Source organism: Mytilus californianus, unplaced genomic scaffold (genome assembly GCF_021869535.1).
Source record: "Mytilus californianus isolate M0D057914Y unplaced genomic scaffold, xbMytCali1.0.p SCAF_2, whole genome shotgun sequence".
NCBI classification, from domain to species: Eukaryota; Metazoa; Mollusca; class Bivalvia; order Mytilida; family Mytilidae; genus Mytilus; species Mytilus californianus.
In genome coordinates, this window is record NW_026262668.1 from 68,040,741 (window position 1) to 68,067,855 (window position 27,115).

Consider the following 27,115-nt stretch of genomic DNA (forward strand, 5'->3'; position numbering starts at 1 on the left):
GGGAAGACATATTTAGATTGAGAAATTAATTTCAACGACAGTATTTCAGAGTGAAATATTGTCATAGACTTTTCATTATGAAATAGTGTCTGCTTACTATATTTTATAAGAAATTTTGTCCAACGGACTATATTTCATTGTGACATTATTTTATAAAGCAGTCGTTGTTTTTGCCTTTATAACCCTCAATACCTATCGACCAGTTTTCGCGGTTTTAGATCTTTGGATACCAGTATAGTCGTCTGATCTGTTGTTTTATTCATTGTGTGTATTCCCAATCGTGACATTTTTACTAAGTGTGAATTCGTATGGTGGGGGATGATTGCATAGCCTGTCGACGATACAGGTCTGGCTCCTGTAGGAGTTCCTGTGATGTCCTCAGTTCTTGTTTGTTACATTAGTTTATCTCAGATCAATTTACAGGATTAAATCATCGATAAACTACTATCGCCTTAACTTAACATATAAAATAGAGGACAACATAAAGATTATATACCATTTCTATTCCACTTTGAAACCAGTCAATAGTCTAATAAGAAACCGAGTAAGAGAAAAAGAACGAGTTCTGAACAGATATATCATGTTCATTAGGGCTATTTGCTAAAAAAAGATACCAGTCGGGAGAATGTAATTTTTTCAAAGCCGAACAGTGTATCAATACTCTACCGTATATCATGACATTTGTATCCGTGTATCCCATGATAGTTGGCTCACCGTTGAATATTCTGGCAAAAAGCTGAACTGATATTCGTAAATGAGCTTATTCATATGGAGAGGATTTAATACATGTTTAAGAACTATTTTTTCATGGTTTTATCTACGCAACTTTTTAATAGATTGGACTATAGTTAAGGGTTATGACGAATCGAAAAGGGGTATTGTGAAGGAAAATAATATGCAATTAAACTGGTGAAGTACGGCGGGTGGGAGAGCGGTGAGCAGCCAATAATTTCCGTGAAAATACTTAGGAATCGTTCAACCCACGCTTTTTAAATTTTGTTATGTGGTTACTGAAGACAAAATGGAGGTCAAATTCGATAAAGACTTTTACCGTTCAGCAGTTATCATGGTCCTAAATAACTTATGAGTCAATGCTTTTCAATTTTTGATATGCTGTTACTGCTGACAAAATGGAAGTCAAGAAAAAAAATTGGAAAATAGGCACAGAACGTGGTATATTAAACATGCCTGAAAGTGCCGTACATTAGAATACATCAATTTCGTCCTTATTAGCTGCCTGCTGAGGTTCAACAATGGTTACCTTCAAACTACACAAATCCTGGTTTCTGTCAATTTAACAGCTCATTTTTTGTTTGAAACAGCAATGTAATGTACAATCTTCAAGTTAGATTGATATTTGCATTGTTGAAAATATTTTTCAATTTGATTTGTAAGGGAACCTCCCTTTTCGACGGGCATATTTTCAGCATTCTGTGATTGATCAATCTGATCTCAATGTCTCAATAGGATCAATAGTTTTGATTATGTCGAATATTTAATTTGATTTATGTATATATTTTGGAATATTATTATTATTTTTTACTTCACATTCTAGATTAGAAAAAATATCCTCGAGTTTTGATTTCAAATCAAAACATTGTTGTGACGTCATTCTATTGTTGTTCCCATTCTTTATTTCAGTGATTGGACTATTATTTACCTGTATGAAACCATTATGTTACCTTTAACTGTCCAATATGTGTAAGAATAACTATCCTCTTTCTTAAAAATATTAGTCAGCTAGAGGTAGCATAATTGATTCTTACACAGGTAAATGAAATCAATAAATAAAAAAATAACAACGAAAGAACAAATGACAATTACGCCAAAAACATTTTTCATTAAGGTCACTTTCCAATACAAAAATTTCGTCACACATCATGACGGTTTCTTGAAAAAAAAACTTTTAAATATATTTTAACACTGCCAGCGCAAATGCTTATTTCACAGCCATTTTTCTCATGTTTTGGGCTGTCTCCTTTAGCACCAATTTGGTTGACAATGCTCGATGTAAGTTTTGTTTTTTGGTGCTTAAATTTATTTCTTTTTGCACAAGATTTTTGATATCCTCGTCCGTCTTTGGATATAAAAATCGAAATATGTGTTGCTCTCATTCTTCTAAACATCATTTTCAGCTACAATGAAACTAAAAAAAATAAAATAATGCTTCTAACGTTTGATAGATCATGCCGCAATACGCGGACGGCAAGTAAAATAATTTTATTTATCATAATTAGGAGAAATCGTTCATTTGAAGTAGATGTTTTACTAAGTGTTGATGTGCAAGCCACTGAATGTTCCTTGGACAAAATAGCTAATTAAGAATTCGATTAACAACCTAACATCACCCCGTGTACAAAGTGCAAATCGAGAAATTGCTTCATGAACTAGGGGTCTACAACAGTTTTATAATTTTCAGGTGTCAGCAATGATTTCTTTTTTTTTTATCAAAAAATCAGATATCATTGCCTGTAATGGAATGCTAGATTTAATCATATGTTTGTTAAATAAGTTTTTAGACAGTTTGTAATTGTTTTATATCAATTTGAACATAAACCCCTTTCCTGCATTGAATTGAGTTAAAAAGAGGAGGTTATTTACAAAGGTATTTTTACTAAATATAACGTCAAAATACGAATTACATTTGTTTCTTTCCAATGTATTTATGAACAGTTTTGAACACTTGACTTGACATCTCAAAAGTAAAATTGATTGAATACAATAAATACATATTAAGCACAAAATCAAGGATATGTACACTTACAATGATCTGTTTTGAAAGAAAATTTGACAAAAATATATTTCGGTACTAAACATGAAACAAAAGACAGTAATACGCAAATAAATTAAAACATGAGCGGCACGAACCTTGCAGAAAAAACCGGAAAGGGGGGTCGGGGGTATTCAGATGGTCCGGTTTGAGTAAACAATAACTGTGTCTTGCAAAACAACCGCCGAGTCAAGGTCAATTTCTGTGAACGAGGAAGTCATACGGGAAATTTATGAATCAATATATTTTTTCATGTATAGTAGGTGATACTAGTCTGATCGATTTCTTGATTTCCGGATATATCATGGCGATGATTTTAGATATTATAACTATATTAATTCATTTTTGCAAGTAAAAGATATTATATTTGGATCATAATACTTTTAAAATTCATTGAAATCATATAAAAAGGGGACATTCCGATGAACAACAAAAGAATTAAAATTTTATATTTTAAAGTGTTTGAAATAAAATTGACTGCGATACACTCGATATGGTTGAACCTTGTCTGCAACGTGAACCAGTCTTCAAGCTTCTTGTTGTTTTTCTTTTTTTTTTTCATTCGCCTAAGCAACTAATCAGAAATAAAACTCAGAAGGAATAAGGAAGTAATAGGAGAGGGCTACATTTTAGAATATATGTAAAACTTGCCATTATTAGCTGCTAAAACGAAATCGTCTTCGTTGTCCGCACTGGAATCGGATATATATGAACACAAATTTGAATCTAATCTAAAGTTTGCAACACTATATTCGACATTGCTATCTTCTAGTCGGAAAGGATTTTGCATTAAGAATATACTTTCGTCTTTATCCATTTTTAGACACCAAACTTATGTGAAGGAATTCCCAGAAAATGTATAATGTAGTCCTAGAGCTCGTAAAAAGCATGATACACATGTACTAGGTCTTAATGTACATGTAGCTATATATGTAGTTTACCTTCAACCAGTGGCGGAGCTTGCATGTATGCTCAGTTGCTCAAGCATCCACATCATTTTGACCAATAAAAAAAATTTAAAAAAAAAATATATATATAATTGCATGTGTTCGCAGCAGATAAACTCGGCGCTCTCCGTAAGTAACAAGGGTGCGGATATGAGGATAACGCCCAATCATTTCCAAAGCAGTATGCGTGGTCGGTCCGTGTTTGTCCTTCATTTAGTTTATGTAAACAAGATGAATAAATAGAAGAAAAGTGTTCTCGACTTTTTTCGTAAAAACTCTACGTTGTCGACTACGACAAGTGCAGAGGATGATGACACGCAGAACTACTTACATGTTTCATCTGGAATTGAGCCAAGCGGAGCAATGGCTTCTACATCTGACGTAGCAACGTTACCATATCCTGATATTGGTTCCTGTGACATGAAAGACGACGTGATAAAAACTCAATTTGTGACAGGGTGTGATCATTCTTGGGCTTATAAATACCCGTTTCCATCTAGGCACAAATATTAGTTTTATTTTCAATAAAATATACGTCTTGTATTTTAACAGAATATACATTTTGTAACATTGCACACACACAAGGTGGTCGCTTCATGACATGCAATTTGAGGCCCTCGTGAGGGGAGGTCAAAGTAATTTCATAATCACAAATGTTTTGGCAATATAATCCCATAATCACAAAAAAGGCCAAGTAATCAAAAATCAAAAATCCCATGGGGAGGCTTAAATTCCGTTAGCATCCACATCATTTCAGCCCTAGCTCTGCCACTGTCAACTGTACTTTTTTTCTATTGTTTAACTTGTGCCTCTGTTTAAAGGGGCCAACATGTAGGATAATATTAATAACGTTTATCCAAAACAATTTACAGGCTTGATGGAAATAAATCTTAACAAAAGTTTGTATTTGTTTACTTTTTTCATCTTCTTTAACAAGTTGAACAATATTTTAAGTAAGATACATGCCTCTAACAGTTCATTCTGTAAAATATTAAACAGGTCCAATATTTTACAGAATGGACTGTTATCGGCTTATATCCTTTACCTAAATATTTGTTGAACCGGTTGCACTTCTCACTGTCCGCATTTATAGTGTATGGTATTTTGTAAAGTAGGTATGTTATATGAACCTTTATTAGCCTTATGAACATTATTGTCAAAATTATGTTATCTCAATTTCTGTCTGACTAAAGCCAGTCCCACCATCTCCTTCTGTGTAAACTGAACCCAAACCATAATCTTACCAAAATTAGTTTGTTTAAATTTTAAACCGCAGATATTTTTACACATTTTTGTTTATACAAAATGAATTGTTAATGATAAACGAGTGTGCATTCGTAGATGGAAAGACCTTCAATTGTTCTCTGAACATTTGGTTTTTACTTGTTAGTATTTAAAGGGGTAAATTCATACACTTACCGGTAACCTTTTGTTGTAAAAGTTTTAAGTAGAATACAAATACATAGTGTTTCTATTGGTTTGAAAGACATTATATACGTACACATGATTCGTATATGTTCTCATAAATGCCTAGAAATATGCTTATACCATATGGTCTATTACAATGTATATTTAAATTCTGGGCATGCTCAGAAACGTGTTAATGTAAATGTGACCAAAACTAATGAAAAAGTTTAATTTCACCTAAAGCATTATTTAATGTAAAACAAAAGAAGCTTGCATTTCAGTTTTTTGTCAGTTTTCAACTTGATTCTGTGTTCGTAATGTTGAATAAGTTTGCTAACTAGTACAAAAAAAGGAAATTGAAATTCATTATTAAATCAATTGGTACGTATGTATATTTCTTTTTTCTCATGCTTTTCTTTTTATTTATTTGGAAATACCGATACTAAGAAAGAAAATCTAGTGAAATTTTTTTGTTGTTGTAACATTCACATTAATAACAGTTAAATTTAAATGAGATGAAGATTTTTTTTTCTGAAAAATCCGTTTACCAATCATTGAATATTAATTTTTTTTATTATTTCATTTTTTTTGTTTTTTTTTTGTTTTTCGCACTTCAGTGTATAAATTGGAAACAATATATCAAAAACTGTATTGTTCACCCTAACGTAAAATTACAATAAGTAGGAAGATAAAAAATAGATTAATATATGAAGTAATAAATAACTAAATACCAACGTGGTTATTGTTTTAGACAAAGATGTCATACTGTGGACGATTCCTGAAAAAACTGCATGCTAAAGAAATTAGAAAAGACGAAAATGGTAGGGCTAAACAGTTTCAACTTTTTAGCATCAGACGACCGTACATGCGGGCATTCCATTCCTCTTGGTTTTGTTTTTTTCTAGCCTTTACATCGTGGTTTGGTATACAGCCACTTATACCGACAATAATGAAGGAACTCAAACTTTCAAAAAAAGATGTTGCGAACTCCGGTATAGCTAGCGTAGCTGCTACCATTGGTCTACGAATCATTGTTGGACCACTTTGTGATAAATTTGGACCACGAAGAATCATGTCTGCTTTACTGTTAATAGGGTCTATTCCCATGGCTCTTGCAGGGTTAATAAAAAATGGGACAGGACTTATTGTTTTACGTCTTTTAATTGGTGTTTTGGGAGGAGCCTTTGTCCCTTGTCAGGTTTGGACCAGCATAATGTTTAACTCTAAAATTGTTGGAACCGCCAACGCACTTGTTGGTGGATGGGGAAATCTTGGTGGAGGATTTACTTTCTTATTTATGCCGGCGATATTTCAATTGGTCAAGTTGGCAGGAGCAGATGAATTTCTCGCTTGGAAAATAGCAGTTATTATACCTGCTCTAATCTGTTGCATTGCAGGTAAGAATAGTAGAACTGCTTATATTTGATTTATTCTAGACTGTATTCATAATGAATAATATTCAGTAATTTGTCGACTGACAAACACAATAGAGGACAAATGAACAAGTGTTGATGGAATTATAAAGAATGCATTAGATATACATTTATCATGATCATAGAAATGATCTCTTTTTATCTAAATGTTCATGTTTTATATCTTGCACAGGAAATTAAAATTTGAAATTCTACTATACGGGATTCATTAAACAGGTACAGTAAATAGTTATCAAAGGTACCAGGCTTACAATTTGATACGCCAGACGCGCGTTTCGTCTACATAATACTCATCAGTGACGCTTAGATCAAAATAGTTAGAAAGCCATACAAGTACAAAGTTGAAGAGCATTGAGGAACCGAAATTCCAAAAAGTTGTGCCAAATACGACTAAGGTAATCTATGCCAGGAGATATATACTGCGCTTTTTCAAACTTCTACGGAAAATCCTTTGGTCGCTGTGGTACACAACTTTATGACAATATAATACAGTATGTAGCTATATAGACTGTCAATTTATAAAATACTTTAAAGAAGAACAAAGTTTACTCTATAAAGAAAGTCGATTTTGGACCGGCGGAAAAACTTTTCTTTCATATTTGCAAAAATACCAGAGGAAAGCAAGAAAATTTCACGTCATTCTTGAATTTCTACCAAAGAAGAACTGAGTTCAAAGGAACAAAACGTTGATTATGAAATAATAATTAACCCCTCGAGGAATGTATAAAGTGGCAATACATTTAAATTGCAATGTTTGCCGATCTTTTTAAATATTTTAGGTTTAGCTGACGAGAGTGGAAAGTTGTCTATTGCACGAGATTCTGTGATGGAATCTGTATCTCATATGATTTGTAGACGATACAAAACATGTCCGTAGACAGACTTTATCTTTCCGTTTCAATGATCTCTAAAAAAATGTCTTCTCTGTGTGCATTTTCAGGCATGGTCGCATATTTTCCTAACCGTCACAATCATAGTAAATTCGTATAAATGCAAGAGATTTTGACGGCATAATTGAATTGACCAAGGAAGCACATGTTGATACCAAAACAATATTCTACCGACCGGTTAAGATATAAGACGTTTAAGAATTAGATAAATATAGATCATCCCACTACAGCGAGTGTGATAATATTTATTGCCCACTAGAAACATTAGAATTTGCAAATTTTAATGCAAGGCTTGCCGCTTGTTTTAAATATTTAAAATGTAAAATAAAATGAAAATAACATTATATATATTTTGTTCGTCAGAAGCATTTTCTGAAAACTGTTTTGGGTGAAATATGAGAGTTTCCTCTGTAAACTTTCTACTATGTAAATGTTTAGGAGATACGGACGATTTAAATATTTGACACAATTTCATTTTTTCATAACTGTCTAAATATGTTACCTTAGTGCTTGAAATTTAGTTGTACAATCTATTATATATTTGATACTTACATTTCTGTATAACTATCTATATATGAAAGCTTATTGCAAGAAGTTCAGTTGTACAATCTATTTCACTGCAAAGTCGATTTTCCAATGATTAGCTAGACATTTTGACGTTCTTTTCGAGTGGTCAGCAAAAAAAAATTGTCTGTGTTTGGTCAGCAGACAATTAAGCATTTCCCAACAAGATGATGAAAGGAATCTTCACGTTAAAATCGAAATTCCGATTATCAAGATGCTTCGAACAAGCAAATCACACAGTGACTCGTACTTTAAGATATATATATATAGCCAGTCAAGATAAAACAGACTTGTTATTGTTACATTTTGTAGCTGTTTGAGTTTTTTTAATTGCCTTTTAAGATAAACTGTTCTTTTTTTCCAGTTAAATGAATCTTCTATATAGTTTTTACTTCAGTCTAGGTAGTCAAATTTGCATCACGAAATGAAAAATCTAATATGCATATTTAAATTGAAAACAACATTTAATAAATTTCATGCGTCCGACGCGCTTTTTATAGATCGACCTTCATCAGGAACGCAAAAAGTAGAATATTTGAAAGCAAAGGATGTATAATTACCGGAACACATTTGGAGTTAAATGACCAAAAGGGACTTAAATATTTAAAATGTAACTGTCGAGAGTGGGGAAATGTCTTATTGCATGGTGTCGGAATTTATCTTTGTAATTATTTCTATACAATGCATTTTTCTTTTTCTATTATCTTCAAAAATATGTGTTCCGTCTTTGTGGCATCATCAGATAGGGCAGCCGTTTTAGTGACGTCACAATAACAATGAAAGGTTAAGATTAAATTAAACTTTGAATATAAAAAATATAATCAACCAACTGGTCATGGAAAGTATAAATCGAAAAAATTAGAAAAGAAAAAATAAACTTCCGGTCATGGAAAATGGAAAAAAAATTTGCTAAGAATTTGAGACAAAATATTAACTACCGGTGGGGGAAAGTGTAAATAAACTAAGCACAACAGAGAAAAAATAAACTACCGGTCGTGGAAATAAAAATAATCTAAGAATTAGAGAGGAAAAATCAACAATCTGTCGGGGAAAGTATAAATCGGTTAGAGAAATTAATAAAACTGTTTTGAGTGATTTATGAGATGTTCCTCTGAAGACAGGTAAATATATAAATGTGTAGGTGAGACGAACGATTAAAATGTTTGACACTTACATGTTTTTGTAAATGTTTTAGTATATTAGATACGTGCTGAAATTTCAGTTGTGCAATCTATTAGATATTTGACACTTACATTTATTGTAATTGTCTATGTATGTTAGCTTAAATCAGGAAGGTGGTTTGTACAATCTATTTCTCTATGACGTCGATTTCCCAATGAAAAACAAGACACTTTGACGTTCTTTTCGAGTGATCTGAGAATAGAAAAAATCTATGCTGGGTCATCCGACAACAAAGTCTTTTCCACCAAGATACTAGTAATGACAAGAAATCTTTACGTCATAATTAAAATTCCGACTATAGATGGGTGCAGTCTTAACCTGTAAAAAGTTAATCTCAAAGTTTTTTAGCAGACCTGCAAGTTAATTTTATCATGATCAGACCAGGCCTAGGTCGGCTTTTTATGACTCCTGCAGACCAGACTTGTCCGGAGCATAGGTCATTTTGACCAAATATTTCAACATGACAGCTTTGATTTTCATCAGATCTGACCTGTGAAAAAGTCTGCCGTTTGACAGACTAGTCATGTCATTCATTGAGACAGGTCTGCTTTTTTATTGGTTCTATGAATATATCTTTTTTAACCAAACTTGTTGATACATGTACAAGATTTACTCAATTGATATTAATCAATTAACGCGGCCCTGTTTACTAGTTAATTTTGGATCATGTTAACTTTATCTTAAAGCAGACCAGACCAAAGTTAACTTTTATTAGAACATGTCTGGTTCGAACAGAGTAGACATGGTCACAAGTTAACTTTTGTATAGAACTAGTAGTGGCAAAGTTAGCTTTGTCCAGAGTTAACATCAATATTGGGCCTGTCATAAAGTTTACTTTTCGAGCAATCATAAAAACAGTCCTAGGACCAAGTCTGCTTTTAAGTTAACATAAATTCTGTTCTAGGACCAGTCAGAGCTGTGCAGGTTAGAACTGTACCCATCTGTATCAAGAACCTCAGAACAATAGTCTTTAAGACACATGATGTTTATTTTAAAATCTACAGATGTCCAATAATTTTTTATAAGTATCTACATACCAATTATTAGATATTATCTACAGTGATCTATCTTATTCCTTTTTTTTTTCATTCACAACAGCCGTATAGATTTTCGCTTATTTTGTTTCGTTCAGACGAATCAAGTTGTATTTACATTTCAAACAACTACAACGTTTTTCAGTCATTGCTGTTAGTACTGGTTTTAAAGAATAATAACCGTATAGTGGTCAATTCTTAAAAACTGTATGATCGACAGTTTTTTTGTCTTAACTATTCACAAAGTTAATTACAACGTTACAGTAAGGCCTAAAAATGCAATGGCTATTCATCATGCCTGTTTTAAATCAAACGGTTTTACTCTCGATTTGTTACTTATAAAAACACTGAAAAGCTACTTCTAACAAACAAATTATCTTTTACATCGACATGTGAACATGAAAAAATTGAAATACGATTTTTGTTACCTATCGCACTTCAGCGTTACCTCCAACGCACTTCAACGTAGCTATCAACAAGATTGCGTCACAATGCCACCATCGCACTTTTGCGTGATCAAAAATCAAAAACGCACTCCAGCGTCAAATCATCACATTTCAGCGTGACCATCGCGGTTCACAATCCTACATATATACAGCTAGTCACGACGAAAAAGAGCTATGATAGCTACCTCTTTGTACATGTTTATGTTTTTCTAAACTCCTTTGTCGGATAAACTTTTCTTGTTACAATATTCGAACGAATTAAATAATTTATGCATACTATGATGAAAAATTACATATTGCAATTGTGTTATAAGTGTCTTAAACTAGATGAATGCATTTGAAGTGCGATGTTATTTCAAACTAAATGAACCTTCAGCATGGTTTTTACTTCAATCTTGGTGGCCACATTTACAAGAGACTAAATCATCACGAAAATGAAAAATGAAATATGTAGATATTTACCTTCACCAGAGCCGAATATTTGAACGGCAAGGATATATGAGAACCGAAACAGTTGCAGACTTATATGAACAAAAAGGACCTAAATATAAACCAAATCCGCCTGAGGATGTCAAAACCTTAATTTCTTAATAACTTATAAATTTCAAGAAAATTGTTAATCGTATCCGTACCGAAGTACTGACAACGGAGCTGATGACACCCTCGGGGAACCATAGTCCACCAGCAGCGGTATCGACCCGGTAAAAAATAAAAACAGCACTTTGTAAATTCCTTGAGTCCAAATTTTTTTTAGATATACCTTCATCAGGAACGCTCATAGCTGAATATTTGAAAGCCAAAGATATATATAAACCGAAATTGTTGAACAGCTTTATGAACAAAAAGGACCTAAAATATTTACCAAATCCGCCGAAGGTCAAGTTTGCCTGAGCAAGTCGAAACCTTAGTTTTCTTACTAATTTACAAATTTATAAACGGACAATTTATTTAAAGTAGTACTGACTACTAAGTTGATGATACCCTTGGAGACTAATAGTCCACCAGCTGCGATATCGACCATTTAAAAAATGAAAACAACACGTTATAAATTCCATGCGTCCGAAGTGCTCATCTGGATTTACCTTCATCAGGAACTCTCAAAACCGAATATTTGAAAGCCAAGGATGTATAAGAACCGAAAAAGTTGAAGAGCTAATATGATTAAAAAGGACTTTAAAATTAATAGCTTAATCCACGTCACGTCAATTTTGCCTGAAGGAGTTGACATGTCAGTTTCTTAATAATTTCTACATTAATAAACTGACATTGTTATAAATCATGTCAGTACCGAAGTACTAATTTCTGATCTGATACAGAGATGTCTATAAGGAATAAACACATTCTTATGACCTGAAAATTTGAAACTGAAAAGTTTTAACAAGGGAATGTCACTACCGGTGTTACATTATTGTTATCATTTCCCTTTATTTACTCCTTAAAGTTATTTCATAAACAATATATTACAGTAATTATGTATATCCGTATTATTAAATGTGATACCAGTTTAATGGCAGTAAATGGTTGAATTTATATTATTATAGAATCTACCGTTTGACCTGAAAGCTGATTATCTTTTAATGATCTGTTTCAGGTATTTCAATTTTGTTTACTTCTGATGACTGTCCACAAGGTCCATGGAGAAAACGGATATTGCCTAAAAAGTTAAAAAAGGATACTCTTGTAATTGGAGAAGGTAAATATAAAAAGCATGTTATTTTTAAAGAGTGTAAAATTGAGAATGGAAACGGGAAATGTGTCAAAGAGACAACAACTCGACCAAAGAGCAGAAACAACCCAAGGCCACCAATTGTGTTTACCCCTTGATTATTTATCATCTTGGCAATGGGCCGATGTAATTAATTGCGCCATTGTACAATTGTAATTAAGTAGAAATAGAATGGAAAGATTGACATGGAAGAGAGTAATATAAAACCAGTGGGAAAAAACCTTAAATTCATGGCGTTACTAGTAAATGAATTTTAGTCTTAAACCATCATTTTGATCTAAACATCATCTGAAAAGTCTAAATAAAAAATTATTAAGTCATGATTAGTCTTTTGGTCAATTTTCAGACGAACCTTCAGTAGCATTTCAGACAATTCAGTATGTTTTTTTATGTTTACAGGTTAATATCAATTATGAATTATCGACATGAATTTTCATCGGTATAATCATAATTATAAATTCACTCTTTACAAAACTTTGCATTTTTTCCGAATACTAAGGATTTTCTAACCCAGGAATAGATTACCTTAGCTGTATTAGGCAAAATCTTTCGGAAATGTTCTTCTACGTCGTACCTTTTTAACTATTTTGATTGAAGCATCACCACAGATGAGTCTTGTGTAGACGAAACTCGTCTGGCGTACAAAATTTTAAGCCTGGTATCTATTATGAGTTTATTTACTGAACAGTCTGAACATGGACTGAACAGATCTTAATTAACTGATAGCGATTGTCTGAACAGTATTTAATTTCCTGAAGTGAATTAGTGTGAAAATTAACAGGATGACTGAAAATTACTTAGAAATGTATTTTTCGGTTTAAGAGCTGTTAAGATCAAAATGACCGTTCAGATCAAAATTGGTTTACTAGTGTGTTTGTTTAATAGACAACAAAATGCATGTACATTCGGTGTTCAGGCAAAACTTTACTTTAGAATATAGTAAAGAATACTTGCAGTTACTGAAATCAAGTTCAAAGAAATAAACCAGCAGACATGAAATCCTCCAGCTCTAGATTTTAAATACGGTATTTGTATTTTGCAGTTTTTTGCAAAAATATTAAAAACTTAGCTGTCCTTGATTTGTGAAATTAAACACATAAAGGCAATTGACATACGAGAAAGATACAGGTTTGTCCATTTGAACATTTCTTTCTTTTTACCTGAGTTTGAATAAGTTTGATTCAATGACTAGAAGATGTTTCTTTAACGGCATCTCAACACATGTAAACTATATAAGTCCAGCTATGTTCAGAAAACATGTAACAAGGTGAAAGTCCTGAAAAAAAAATAGATCTTTTTTTTAGAGGAGGGACGACACTCTGCACACGGCACGCATATTTGTCTTATATTATCGATCGGTCGCGGTGGAATTGTGTCATTTATACCAAACTACTCGTGGTGTGGACATCACCGTTAATGACACCTGGACAAGCGAAATTTGTTGAATCAATTAAAAAAAACAAGTAATATACAGAAGGGCTGATCATGCAATATACATACATAATAAACAAATTTGTTAGTTATTTCTTGGCAATAAACATATTTATACCAAGTTGACTGTTTATTACCAAGGGCTAATTTCGACATCGATAATCACTGAATTCTCAATTTATTCAGTCGCGTTTAAGTTTTTAATCGGGACAAAGTTTTGTAATATTGTACTAAATTTTAAATATTGCATTATTTCGTCATTTGTCAGTAAACAAAACAGAGATAACATTAGAGACAAGGCAATTAAGCAATCTACACAATAATGCACGATTCAATTATGAAAAAACAATATTTTTTCATGATGGTTATTCATAAGACAAAATTTTCATTTTGTTTTCAAATAAATTAAAATACATAAGAGTTTATGTGCCTAAAATAACATAATTACTCGCGGATTTGACAAATATTTTTGATATTTTACTTACCGGAAATCATATTTTAGCGACTTATTACGAAGCAACGGCTGGAGACTTAAGGAGACTTAAGAAGATTTAGAATGTTCGAATAGTGTTCTTTGATTGACATAAATTTGAATGATTTTCACGTGCTGACATTTGTAAAATTTACAAAAATCTGTGCCTCGTGATTTCGCAGAGATCGAATAAAATTTCCCGCCATTACAGTGCATTTCTTTATTGATAGAATTTACTTTAAAGATAAAAAAAAACCAGAAAGATAATATTTCATATAAAGTGATCATCTATCATTGATTAATCTTTTTATTTCATAACTTTCTATATTTTCTGCGAGTGCAAGAGAGTATATTTGATATAAAAACATGAACAAATCGACCTTTTCCAGATTCAAAATTGTCGAGGGACGCTAAAATCGTACCACGTGACCTACAAAAATTTGCACACAGCACCTAAGGCTGTCGTCCCTCCTCTGGTGAATAAGGGACAGACACTGCTTTTTACTCAATTCTTGTTAAAGACATTCAAGTGACAAAGAAATACTAATGGCTACAATCTAGAATTTTCAAATCGTACAGATTTATTTTCTTTAAATGCTTAACTTTTTTTAAAATGTATTTTTAAATCAGATCTTATTTTGATAACCTAAAAAAAATGTACATAACAGATAAAAACTTTTAGACTCACGTGTCTGTGTATTTTCCTGTCAATTGTCAATTTGATAATGACGCAACTGTCCCTGTTATAGAGATATATTTGTATGAGTTATTTCCCCTGGAAGGGACATAACATTTTATTGCGAGTGAAGAGCTGACGGAAAGAGTAAATGTATCTGTTTCTTATGTATGTAAGCTTTAAGTTTATTTTCAAATCTTCTAGTTACCTTTATTCATAATCAAAAAATGTTTAATAACTTGATCAAATCGGTATTTGGCAAATAGATCAATCAAACGAAATTCTACTACACTCTCAATGAAGCATCATAATAATAAGGCGAAATGGTATGATTGCCAATGAGACAACAATCCACCAGAGTTCAAATGAAGTGGATATTAGCAATTATAGGTCACACTATGATCTTCAACAATGAATCAAACCCACACCATATAGTCGGTTATAAAAGACCCCGACATGAAAAATGAGAAACATGTTTTAAACCAGAAAATAAACGGCCTAATTTATAACAATACAATTTACTAAAAAACAAAGATGACAAACATGAACCAATGACAACCACTGAATTACAGGCTCCTGACTCGTGCTTATTTATTGTTAGCAAAGAAACTAGCTACATAATAAAAAAAATCATTTCAGATGAAAATTTACAGTCAGATGATCCAAAGACTGTCGATTTCAACTACAGACGACAGAGTACAGGATGGACAGTCTTTACAGTTATAATTTTATGTGTACAGTATGGAATGAGTTTTGGAGTGGAAATTGCAACAAACACAGTTTTAAACTTGTACCTTCTTTACAAGTTTAAAATTGAAGGATGCAATGAAACAAAGACTGAAGTTGAAATCATCAATGGAATCGGCAATACAAGTCATATTAACACATTTGTTAGAAATGACTTCCATTGCAGTGTTTTAAATCAAAATACAGCTAGTCTGATTGCATCATTGTTCGGACTCATGAATCTCTTTGCCCGTGCTTTAGGGGGAAGTTTATCAGATGCATTATTCAAAAAGATTAAACTTCCAGGTCGTCTTATAGCCCACCAATTATGTTTAGCGGGAGAGGGAGTGATGCTGATCATTTTCAGTCAGATGACATCAATTCCGTCGGCCATTGCCACATTAACCATGTGTAGTGTGCTTGTACAAGCTTCCGAAGGAACAACCTATTCTCTTGTTCCCTATGTTAACAGGCAAAGAGTAGGGGTAATTGCTGGACTGGTTGGTGCTGGAGGCAACACTGGTGCCATTATATGGAATACGATATGGGTTCAGTTAGTAGACATCAATCCAAGTATGTGGTTTTGGATACTCGGTGTATGCGTTATTTGTGGAAGTACTCTAACCTTGTGTATACGAATAGAGAACACAACAACATGGCATTTGTTAAGAAATCAAAAAAAGATAACTGACAACCAAGATAAAAGACATTTGGTGAAAAAATAATGGAAAAAATTGCATATAGAACTTGCTTGCTTTAAATTAATACACGGAATACTGTTTAGTTTTGTTTATTATTTCAGACTATTATTTCAAAATATATGTCATGTATATATTCCGACTTATATAAGACTAAGTGTCAAATTGTCCATTTGTTTTATTCTTATAAATACTTTGTCAAATGAAGATAAAAAAATGTTTTCATTCGACAGATACAATTCATATACGTGTATTATTTGCATTGCATTAAATGCAGTCATTAAATGTTTATATAGAAAACAGATCATTGTTATATTGTGTAGTTTTGAAACGATTAGTGTCAGTATTGGAGCAGGAACTGGTGACCTACCTGGGACACCTGAGGTCATCTGCACTTTGACAAAAAAAAACTCGGCACATCAAAACATTCGTCAGAACATTCATCTTAGATGCCTGTACATAAATAATGAAAGATGGAAACTGTTAGCAGTGATAGATTATTAGTCCGCAAATATATCACACGTTAACATTTACCCTTTTCAGAATGGATAGCACTGTTGGTAAATTAAGTACCCAAATTGAAAATATCACGTCATTGGTTTAACTTCCATTGCTTACGACATTTTTAACAAATCACAACGTTTTGGTTTACGCTTTTGAGAATAATTAGTCATGTTGGTTAGAATGCATTATATTCTGAAACGGCAAATAAAGTCTTACACCACTGTTCCAGGTTAGGGGGGGGATTTGGCACCACAAACTTGTATAATCTCGCTACATTATGTATGTGCCTGTCCCAAGTCATGAGCCTGTAATTTAGTGATTGTCGTTTGTTACTATGTATTATTTTTGTTTTTTGTTCATTGTTTTTTACATAAATCAGACCATTAGTTTTCTCGTTAGAATTGTTTTACATTTGTAATTTTGACTCCCTTTATAGCTGACTATGCGGTATGGGTTTTGATCATTGTTGAAGGCCGTATGGTGGCCTATAGATGTTAATTTCTATGTCATTTGGTATCTGGTAGAGAGTTGTCTCATAAGCAATCATACCGCATCTTCTTATTTTTATATTTAGTGTCTACTACAAGCCTTCCTTGATGAATGGTACTCCAGATGCCGCATACATTATCATGAAGGAAAGTGGAGCAAACTGAGTCTGAACTACCAGAAGGTTCTGTAATTTCAGGCATTCTCTTTAATATCATTTGTGTCATAGATCTATTCCATAGAGTAAAAGCATAAGAATGCAAATTTGCCGACATCAGAACATTTCAAACAAATGATTTTTGCTATGTAAATAAAGGCAACAGTAGTATACCGCTGTTCGAAATTCATAAATCAATTGAGAAAAAAACAAATCCGGGTTACAAACAAAAACTGAGGGAAACACATCAAATATAAGAAGAGAACTACGACACAACAGAAACACAACATTAAAATATAACACACACAGAACCGAACTATAATATAACAATGGCCATTTTCCTGACTTGGTACAGGACATTTTGAGAAACAAATGGTGGGTTGAACCTGGTTTTGTGGCTAGCCAAACCTCCCGCTTTTATGGCAATGTTAAATATAACATTAAAATGACAACATTAACATGACAGGACTACAATACAAATAAATGGGAGAACATATAGGACAGAGAAACATACGAATAATAGCTAACAAAAGGTACCAGGTTTAAAATTTAATACGCAAGACGCGCGTTTCGTCCACACAAGACTTACCAGTGACGCTCAGATAAAAAAAGTACGAAAGCCAAAATAAGTACAAAGTTGAAGAGCATTGAGGACCAAAAGTTCCAAAAAGTTGTGCCAAATACGGCTAATGTTTGGGATAAGAAAATCCTTAGTATTTAGAATAATTTATACTTTTGTAAACAGTAAATTTATAAAAATGACTATATAATAGATATACATGATAACACCGAAGTGGTGACTAACTACAGAATAAAAACAGATACATAAAATGAATTAATACTTCAAATACGCAAATTTGGTTCATAATTTTTTTATTCTGATTTTTAAAAGCCAAACCTTCTTTTTGCTTTCAAAACGCAAAGGAGAGATCGAAAAGGTATGCCAATACAGAATTTTCCCGTAAATACATCGTCATAACTTGTAATAATCAGTAATAAACCGTAAATAGTTAGTAGTAACTCGTAACAATTCTTACATTGGTCGAAAAGTGTCCAAATCGTAAGGAGCAGCGAATTTGTCTGATCTGGAAGGACTCGTAAGAAAATCTTGTGAAGTGCATTATGCTTTACATTTATGACTTGATTTCTTATCAAAAAGCCAACTCGCCAAAGAGATTATTTAGTTAATTGGCTGTTGTAAATCTAAGGAGTAGGGCATAGATAATTTTACAAGCCCTTAATCGTCCCAAGTCTATAAATATTGTGAAATATAAAACAGAAATAAAGATCTGCATTGAATACCAAATAAAACAAATAGAACAAAATCACTTTAAGAAGACCGTACTTGACACTTGACATGTGTCTTTTTTTTTTGTCGTTTGATTGCTGTATCATTAACATATATCAAATTTACAGTTCCTGTAATTCATATTTATCTATATATGTAAGCATATAACCAGTTATTCAACTCAACTGAAATTTTATAATATAAAAATAAGAAGTTGAGGTATGATTGTCAATGAGACAACTATACACAAGAGACCAAATGACACAGAAATTAAAAACTATAGGTCACTGAACGGCCTTCAACAATGAGCAACACTCATATCGCATAGTCAGCTATAAAATTTTCTGATTATTTAAGGTAATCTCCAGGATTTTAAGATATCAATACTAGCACAATTGTCACGATATTTTGAATTTTTTTTAAAAGAAATCGATTTTAGACTCGTATTGATTTTTTCATTGCATGATTATACTAAATTACGTCCAACCTTTTCATACATTTTTTGAACGCCATTATTTTATTGCCCTGGATTTTGTCTTGATAAATAATGTGATGCGACCTTGGTTGTAATCATCATAGAGCATGATTTGCAATGTACTCGTTAAAAATGAATTTTGTTTCCTAAGCGTTCGAATAAATAAAATGTACATATCATGGTTGAGGACATTATTTATTTCTACAACTTCTTTCCCTTTGCAAATAACGCTTTCTTTTTTTTTCTTTCAAAATAAAAAACAGAGATCGATTTGTATACCCAAAGACGATCAGGATATCAAAAAAGCTTGTGCAAAAAGAAAAATCTAAAAGTACAAAAAACAAAACTTACAACGAGCATTGTCAATTGGTGCTAAAGAGGACAACCTAATACATGAGAAAAACGGCCGTGAAATAAGTATTGACGCTGCCTGTGTTTAAATCAATTAAATAAAAATCGTCTTGAAGAGTGACGAAATTATGGTATTGGAAGGTGACGTTAATAACAAAATGTTTCTGTGTAATTGTCGTTTGTTCTTTCGTAGTAAATTTTATTCAAAATGCTGAATCAAATTGTGTGAATTGATGGATTTTTTTCAGTCATTGAACTATCATTTACCTGGAAGAATGTATTATGCTATCTTCAGCTGACAATATTTTTTAAGAAAGAGGAGGGTTATTCTTTAAATTCTAACATGACGTTCTTCAAACGCTTTGAGTACACACTGTGTGGTGAAATATGAATATATTGTTTGGGCTGTTCCGATCGTACTCCCGCGTCATATGCTTTTTTATGAATGAGCTACACGACGTCATAGAACGATGACGTAAGAATATAAGCATTTAACGGGAAAATACACGCTTGTGAAACCGAAAATCATCACAAGGAAACGTAAACAAACGATGCTAAAATGTGTTATATAAGCCATTTTTTTGTATACATATAAGACATATAAGTACAATTATCATTTAGATTAATCCAAACCTATCTAAATATGTTATTGTAAATAGTTAAGTACCTGTCTTTGTAAAAATCATGCAATGGGTGATTCATGACATGTCACAGAAGTAATTTTTTTGGCCCTATATCATAAGAACTTTGGTAGATAAGTAAAATTCTGTCTTTATTTTCCCTGTATATTGCCCGTTGCCATGGTTACCATCAAAATAACTTTTTGCCTGAATATGTGAAAAAAGACCCTTTTGAAAATTTAAAATAAGGGAATTTAAAGTCCCATGGAAATTAAGTTAATCAATAAAAACAATTAGGGTTTTTACATTGTTAATAAACAAAACCCCAAACTATTCAAAAACGTTAAAATTTTGAATTTACCAAATAGTTTGTTTCCATAGCAACCATTTAAAAATGTGTTAAAATTCGAAAATGAAAATTTTTAAAAACTCCTAAATTTTAAATCTGTTTATCTCCCAAGACCAAATAATACCGTGACATTTCATTGACAAATTTTGAAAGACAACATTCTATATATTCATAAAATAAAAAGAAAGTCGTGTGTTTTTTTTCTTTAAAAAAATAATTTTAGTCAAAAATTGTCAATTTTCACCAAAATTCAGATTGCCAAACAGATGAATAATCAAACATTTTGAACTTAAAAAGCTAAATCATTCCATTTATATGTGCATTTCTGACACAAATTTAATAATTATAAATGAGCATATATTATTGATAGAGATATGTTGGTAGAGAATGAAACTTTTCTCTCTGGGCATGGTGCCCCCCCCCCCTTTTTTTTGGAAAAAAAATCATTTTCAAAAATTAAAAGAAAGATGGTATTAAATTCAAAACATTTTGAGCATTGAAGCATGAAATTTCTTCAAAGGGTTAGGGCAATGATAGTACCTCCTTCCCGCTTTTTAGATATTAGATTTTTTTTCAGAAATGGGGAATGTGTCAAAGAGACAACAATCCAACCAAACAACAGAAAACAGCCGAAAGGCTGATGACTGAATGAAGGATTGCTGCGTCCCTAAATACATGAAATACACTTGTTTTGTGCAAATTGAAATTTTTAGATGCTATTTCATGGTCTTGAAAATTAGCCTCTGTCCAAGTTTTATTTCAGTCTATGTCAAAAAAACTTAGTCTCAGACTGTCTTTAAATTTTAACTCTAAACAAGAGGCTCTTAAGAGCCTGAATCGATCACCTGTAATTTTTTGGTTAAATCTTTCATCAATCATTATTTATGATTTTCAATATATATCAATGAGTGGCTTAAAAATTCCATTTAAATGTTCTTTGTATCTGTCATATTTTCTTCAAAAGCAAAAAAATGCATTTTACCCCTTTGTTCCATTTTAGCCATAGCGGCTATGTTTCTTGAATTACAAGGAAATAAGCAAACTAGATGAACAAATTGTGAAAAAAATCTTTAAAGGGCAATTACTCCTGAAGGGATCAATTGACAATTTTGGTCATTAAACTTATTTGAAGATCTTACTTTGCTGAACTTTTTTGCTGTTTACAGTTTATCTTTGTCATTAATAATATTCAAGATAATAACCAAAAACTGCAAAATTTCCTTATAATTACCAATTTAGTGGCAGCAACCCAACAATGGGTTGTTAGATTCATCTGAAAATTTTAGAGCTGATAGAACTTGACCTAATGAACATGTTTACCTACATCAGATTTGCTCTAAATACTTTAGTGTTTGAGATATAAGCCAAAAACTGCATTTTACCCCTATGTTCTATTTTTAGCCATGGCGGCCATGTTTTTTGACAAAATACAAAATAAAACACAAACTTTATTCTAGATATCCTAAGGATCATTCAGCTTAAGTTTGGCTGGAATTGGTTCAGTGGATTCAGAGGAGATGTTTGAAATAGTTAACACCGGACGGACGACGACGGACGCCAAGTGATGGAACGGTGAACCTCAAAAACTACGTCCGTTCTATCAGAAATATACTGAAAATGAAAAATAAACAACTTGTACCCTTGAGAGCGCTAACGAGGCCACTTTCCATAAATTTAATATTTTTAAGGGTAATAACTCTAAAAAAAGTCGATTGGCCACCAATATTATATATTGTTTGAGATGTTGCTTATATTAACCTAAAGTATTAGTTTCGTAAAAATCTGACAAGATTTGTACATGTGAGAGCGCTGCAAGGACCGACAGACAGACAGACAGACACACGGACAGCCAGATGGACACAAGGACGGACGGCAATCAAAATTTTCAGCAGACCATGTTTAAGTTTAAAATTTTAAGTTCTAATATTGATTATTATTCAGTTTTTGGCAAAAAAAATTAAAAAACAAAAAATCGGTCTTTTGTCTTAAATCAGTGGTTTTGATAAGAAAATAACACTCTGTAAAAATTAGACCAATGGGACAGTTATTAAGTTTGGTACAGTGTTCCAATTTCATTATATATGGAAAATTTAATACATTGCCTTGTATCGTTTCTTTTGTTGACTAGTATACTATTGCGCAGAATCAGATTATGTACACATAATGGCTGTTACTATTTACCTCCCATGTAATTCGACATGTATCGAAACCTTTATGCAAACACTTATTTGTCACTATGTCGACTTAACTGTGTCAAAATTGAAATTGAAGAAGAACAACAGAACCGTTCTTTCTATTCTAATATATAATGAATCTAACTTATGCAAAAGAGCTTGAAATAAATGCGGAATGTGTCCATTGGACACAGATGATGCTCCCGCTTGCATATCATAAAAGTTATAAACGGACATAACTGAAGAACGGTAAAAGTGACACTAACCAAATGTGTACTTTATGTAAGTTTTGTGGTCATAAGTATTGTGTAAAAGTTTCATAACATTTGGTTGAGGCAAACTAAAGAAAGAAAAAAGAAACAAAAAATTCAGCAACTTTTTCCCTTTGTAAAGAGGCATGGCTCTAGAACAGTAAAAGTGACACCACCAAAATTTGATCTGTTTAGATAACATTTGGTAAAGACAAACTAAAGTTAGAGAACGGAAACGAAAAATACAGCAATACTTCTATTTGTAAAAGGGCATAACTCTAGAACGGTTAAAGTGACACCACCAAAATTCAAACTTGGTCTGTGTTTTGTGGTAATAAGCAATGTGATTAAGTTTCAAATCATTTGGTTGAGGCAAACCAAAGTTAGAGAACAGAAACCAACTTTGGGACGTACAATGGTAAACCTTAATGCCCCCTCCGCAACGGCAGGGGCATACAAATGTGTAAATATAACAATTGATAAAATTGAGCAAAATTCCATTAATGATCGTTGCACATGGTGGTCCTAAGGTTTTGGGAATCAAAACAGTATATACTAGTTAGGACCAGCAAATTTTCCTCAAGGCCCACAAGGAGAATATGTTTTGAGAACTATAAAGATGCGATAACTCTGCCTTATACAAATAATAATTCAGTTAGGTTATTCAAAAAAAAAATTGATAGACAAGCTATCCTTTTCCATCATATACCATACAAACATTGACAAAGTCTTGCACAGTTTAAGATAGATCGTTGGTATATATTTCCTCAGATAGAACACGTAGAATTTGTATTCCCCCACCGTAGAGAAGGGGGCATTAAGTTGTACCCTTGTTCGTAAGTACGTCCGTTCTAGAGTTATACACCTTTACAAATGGAAAAATTGCTGACTTTTTTGTTTCCGTTCTCTAACTTAAGTTAGCCACAACCAAATGCTTTGAAACTTTTACACAATGCTTATTACCGTAAAATACAGATCTAGTTTGAATTTTATTGGTGTCACTTGTACTGTTAATGAGTTATGCCCCTTTAAAAATGGAAAAATTGCTGAATTTTTCGTTTCCGTTGTCTCTCTTTCGTCTGTCTGACATAGTTCATCTTACCCTGACCTCATTTTCTTAGAACATTGATAATGTTAAGTTAATATGATACTTGTATTAAAATCTTTATATAACAGAGTTTTAAAAGTAATTCATTGATAAATAAAACCAACCAGACATTTCAGGGTGTGAATTCTTGTTTAGCAGATCTTAGTCTAGGGCAAATTTTTTTTAAATGGTTCATTAAGATTTGTTTTACAAACAATCATGTTATGCTCATTGTTGAAGGCTGTACGATGACCTGTGGTTGTTCATTTCTATGTCATTTGGTCTCTTGCGGAGAGTTGTCTCATTTGCAATTACAACACATCCTCTTATTTTTATACACAGACTTAAATGTTTTTGGAGTTCAATATTATTCTTTTTCACTAACAGCATCAATCCCAGGCACGACAACGGGTTATGCGTATTACCATTTTTTTCAAACTTCTGAGAAATCGTACATATAACTATAGAAGTAATGGTATGCTTAAATTCTTAAAATGCTTAGTTCACAAGTAAACACAATAAGATTCCACATTTTTTTCAACAAATTTTATAATTTTGAAAAAAATGATTTTTTTTTTCAAAAAAAAGGGGGGTGCACCATACCCAGAGTGATGAGTTTTCGTTTTGTACACGTATATCTTCATTAATCATATATTCTAATTTAAAATTAACAAATGTGTGTCAGAATTGCACATACAAATGGAATATTTTAGCTTTTTAAGTTCAAAATGTTTGATTATTCATCTGTTTGGTAATTTTGGTGAAAATTGACAATTTTTGACTAAAATTATTTTTTTAAAGAAAAAAAAACACACGACTTTTTTTTTATTTTATGAATATATAGAATGTTGTCTTTTAAAATTTGTCACTGACATGTAATTGTATTGTTGGTCTTGGGAGATAAACAGATTTAAAATTTAGGAGTTTTTGAAATTTTTCATTTTCGAATTTTAACACATTTTTAAATGATTGCTATGGAAAACTATTTATTAAATTCAAAATTTTAACGTTTTGGGGTTTTGTTTGTCAATACTGTAAACATACTTATTGTTTGTATTGATTAACTTTATTTCAATGGTTCTTTAAAATCCCTTATATTTCAATTTTCAAATGCTACTTTTGTACGTATTTTGGCAAAATTTTGTAAGGATGATTTCCATGGCAACCAAGGTTCAAAAGAAAAAAAATAATATATGAAACTTATTTTCATACCATACCTTCTTCATAAACAAAATATAAAGACATTTGAAGAGGGGTCATGAATCGCCCATCAACAGGAACCTGCATGATTCTTACAAAGACAGGTACTTAAAAAAGCATGTCATTTATTCAGTTTGCTCCGATATTTCACGTGAATTTAATAGTGCGTTTATTTATGGGAACGGCAAATAATGCCTTCATCTAGAGCGCTTCGATCCAAAACAATTGCCCTATTTGTCCTATTAGAATCGAAATAATTCATGGGGGCTTGAATATATCGTGATTTTACAACGGGTTGTCCCTTTATGCCGATATTTTACCCCTCGCTATCGCTCATGGTAAAATATTTGTCATAAAGGGCCAACCCGTGGTAAAATCACGATATATTCAAGCCCCCATGAATTATTTCTTAAATATTGGACAGTTAAAGTAACATAATGGTTTCGTACAAGTAAATGATAGTCAAATCACTGAAATAAAGAACGGTTACAACAACAGAATAATGTCACAACAATGTTTTGATAAATAGTATGGTGCATTTTTGGTGTATTTACAGGGTAAAATAAGCTCCAAAACATATATAATCATGTTCTTATAGTTCATTGACTGGCTGAAACAAGACTAGCAGGAATCAATTAATATATGACAAAACTTTACACTGTTGTGTTTTTTTCTCCGACTTATAATAATAATTTTTGTTTAAAATTGTTTTTGCTTAGTATTTTCTCTCCTTTTTTTAACAAAGATAATGTCCTTTCTGTTTGAAATAATGTTTAACCAGAGTGGTGATAAAATTATTATTTATTACCTCTATCAGAATATTTGATATACATTTGGTTAAAGGACGTGTACACTTTTTTTAAAACTTTTGTAGTAAATATTCTATTACTTAAAGACTATAAATAGTTTGGGCAAAAAACCTATGCTGTTTTTGACAAGGCATTTAACATATTTAGCCCGGAGTCAACACTTACATATTAAGCATATACCATAGAGAATAAAAGTTGTAAAAATATTTTAACCCAAAGCTGTCCTTGTCACAAGTTAACTTAGTTTTCTTAAATTAAAATATATAAATAGAGGTATTGATTTTATTAACTTATCTAGTATATTCAATGACTCTACCATTCATAGTCAAATACCTCCATATTTTGATAATACAGAACCACCTATTATTTCGTATTCTTATAAAAAAAACCAGTTACAACAGACGTCAATATAGAAAATAATGCTCCTTCCACTTGAGACTGTGAAACATCTAGTTTTAGATATGTTCCCTATGGTCATGTCATTACAGGAGACCTCAACATCGTCGAAGACCGTGAGGTCAAAACTTTTCTTAAGAAAGGACCTAAATATCGTCCTCCATCTATAATAGATTGGAAACAGTGTCGTCAGGTCATTAAAGACGCTTTGTCTGCCTACTGTAAAAATTGGTGTAAACGTGAAAAATCTCTAGACAGTTATTTGAATAAAATTATGAATACTGCTGATATTCGTATATCTCATTTTGAAAACAATTCTGAAATTAACAATAGAGTCCATGATATACCCATTTCTAGAATGAAAAATAAACTCCAAGTACTCGCAAAGAGGTTAGTGTTCGTACCGGCAGACAAAGCAGCCAATAATGTAGTGGTGGTGTGACGCATATGCTACACGGAAGTTCTCCAAAACGAAATTATTAATTCGTCTACATTCAGGTCCGTACGCTCCACGGAGGGTCAAATTGTAAATAAGCATATCACTGCCACTACCCGGCTTAAAGCCT